The sequence below is a fragment of the Meleagris gallopavo genome, unplaced genomic scaffold (assembly GCF_905368555.1).
Source record: "Meleagris gallopavo unplaced genomic scaffold, MGAL_WU_HG_1.1 scaffold_30, whole genome shotgun sequence".
Taxonomy (NCBI): Eukaryota; Metazoa; Chordata; class Aves; order Galliformes; family Phasianidae; genus Meleagris; species Meleagris gallopavo.
The window spans coordinates 1-2,940 of NW_028147043.1; positions in this window are offsets into that span (position 1 = coordinate 1).

Consider the following 2,940-nt stretch of genomic DNA (forward strand, 5'->3'; position numbering starts at 1 on the left):
TTTTCGTGTAAAAACAGGTATTTGTGGAGAAAAAGGGTATTTTCGTGTAAAAACAGGTATTTCATGGAGAAAAAGGGGTATTTTCGTGTAAAAACAGGTATTGGTGGGAGAAAAAGGGGTATTTTCGTGTAAAAACAGGTATTTGTGGGAGAAAAAGGGGTATTTTGGTGTAAAAACAGGTATTTGTGGGAGAAAAAGGGTATTTTCGTGTAAAAACAGGTATTTGTGGAGAAAAAGGGGTATTTTGCTGTAAAAACAGGTATTTGTGGGAGAAAAAGGGGTATTTTGGTGTAAAAACAGGTATTTGTGTGAGAAAAAGGGGTATTTTCGTGTAAAAACAGGTATTTGTGTGAGAAAAAGGGTATTTTCGTGTAAAAAACAGGTATTTGTGGGAGAAAAAGGGGTATTTTTGTGTAAAAACAGGTATTTGTAGGAGAAAAAGGGGTGTTTTTGTGTAAAAACAGGTATTTGTGGGAGAAAAAGAAGTATTTTCGTGTTAAAAACAGGTATTTGTGGTGAAAAAGGAGTATTTTGGGTGTAAAAACAGGTATTTGTGGGAGTAAAAGGGGTATTTTTGTGTAAAAACAGGTATTTGTGTGAGAAAAAGGGGTATTTTCGTGTAAAAACAGGTATTTGTGAGAGAAAAAGGGGTATTTTCGTGTAAAAACAGGTATTTGTGGGAGAAAAAGGGTTATTTTCGTGTAAAAAGAGGTATTTGTGGGAGAAAAAGTGGTATTTTTGTGTAAAAACAGGTATTTGTGGGAGAAAAAGGGGTATTTTTGTGTAAAAACAGGTATTTGTGAGAGAAAAAGGGGTATTTTCGTGTAAAAACAGGTATTGGTGGGAGAAAAAGGGTATTTTGGTGTAAAAACAGGTATTTGTGGGAGAAAAAGGGGTATTTTCGTTTAAAAAGAGGTATTTCCTGGAGAATAAGGGGTATTTTCGAGTGAAAACAGGTATTGGTGGGAGAAAAAGGGGTATTTCGGTGTAAAAACAGGTATTTGTGTGAGAAAAAGGGATATTTTGGTGTAAAAACGGGTATTTGTGGGAGAAAAAGGGGTATTTTTGTGTAAAAACAGGTATTGGTGGGAGAAAAAGGGTATTTTCATGTAAAAACAGGTATTTGTGGGAGAAAAAGGGTATATTCGTGTAAAAACAGGTATTTGTGGGAGAAAAAGGGGTATTTTCATGTAAAAACAGGTATTTGTGGGAGAAAAAGGGGTATTTTCGTGTAAAAACAGGTATTTGTGGGAGAAAAAGGGGTGTTTTTGTGTAAAAACAGGTATTGGTGGGAGAAAAAGGGGTATTTTCGTGTAAAAACAGGTATTTGTGGGAGAAAAAGGGTATTTTTGTGTAAAAACAGGTATTGGTGGAGAAAAAGGGGTATTTTCGTGTAAAAACAGGTATTTGTAGGAGAAAAAGGGTATTTTCGTGTAAAAACAGGTATTTGTGGGAGAAAAAGGAGTATTTTCGTGTTAAAAACAGGTATTTGTGGTGAAAAAGGGTTATTTTGGTGTAAAAACAGGTATTTGTGGAGTAAAAGGGGTATTTTTGTGTAAAAACAGGTATTTGTGTGAGAAAAAGGGGCATTTTCGTGTAAAAACAGGTATTTGTGGGAGAAAAAGGGTATTTTCGTGTAAAAACGGGTATTTGTGGGAGAAAAAACGGGTATTTTCGTGTAAAAACAGGTATTTGTGGGAGAAAAAGGGGTATTTTGGTGTAAAAACAGGTATTTGTGTGAGAAAAAGGGTATTTTTGTGTAAAAACAGGTATTTGTGGAGAAAAAGGGTATTTTGGTGTAAAAACGGGTATTTGTGGGAGAAAAAGGGTATTTTCGTGTAAAAACAGGTATTTGTGGGAGAAAAAGTGGTATTTTCGTTGAAAACAGTTATTGTTGGAGAAAAAGGGGTATTTTCGTGTAAAAACAGGTATTGGTGGGAGAAAAAGGGGTATTTTGGTGTAAAAACAGATATTTCTGGAGAAAAAGTGGTATTTTCGTTTAAAAACAGGTATTTCCTGGAGAATAAGGGGTATTTTCGAGTGAAAACAGGTATTGGTGGGAGAAAAAGGGGTATTTCGGTGTAAAAACAGGTATTTGTGTGAGAAAAAGGGATATTTTGGTGTAAAAATAGGTATTTGTGGGAGAAAAAGGGGTATTTTTGTGTAAAAACAGGTATTGGTGGGAGAAAAAGGGGTATTTTCATGTAAAAATAGGTATTTGTGGGAGAAAAAGGGGTATTTTCGTGTAAAAACAGGTATTTGTGTGAGAAAAAGGGTATTTTCGTGTAAAAACAGGTATTGGTGGGAGAAAAAGGGTATTTTCGTGTAAAAACAGGTATTTGTGGGAGAAAAAGGGTTATTTTCGTGTAAAAACCGCTTTTTCTCAGACAAATACCTGTTTTTACAGGTATATCTCACCTGCATCCCCACATCCCCCCCGTGTCCCCACATCCCCCATTCTTCCACATCCACCCCCATATCCCCATATCGCTGTGCCCACGTATCCCCACATCCCCCGTGTCCCCATATCCACCCCAATGCCCCCACGTCCGCCCCCATGTCCCCGCATCCCAGTGCCCCCACACCCCCGTGTCCCCACATCCCCCCGCGCCCCCCCACCCCCACCCCGTGACGTCCGCACACTCCCCTCCCATCCTCAGCCCCCAACCCCCCCCTCCGGCCCCGTTGCCCCCCCGTGCCCCGTGCTGCCGGCGGAGGGCTACGCCAGGGGGCCGTGCTGAGGCCGGGGGAGCTGGAACTACTTTGGCACCGGCAGGCGGCGGGAGCAGCGGCGTCGCTTTGTGTGGCCGCGGGACCCCCCCCCCCCCCCCCCTTATTTCTCCTATTCGGGGCTCCCCCCTTGCAATTCCCCCCCCCCGCCCAAAAAAAAAAAAAAAACACAACTCCTTTAATCTGTGGGGCAGCGCCGTGAAGGGACAG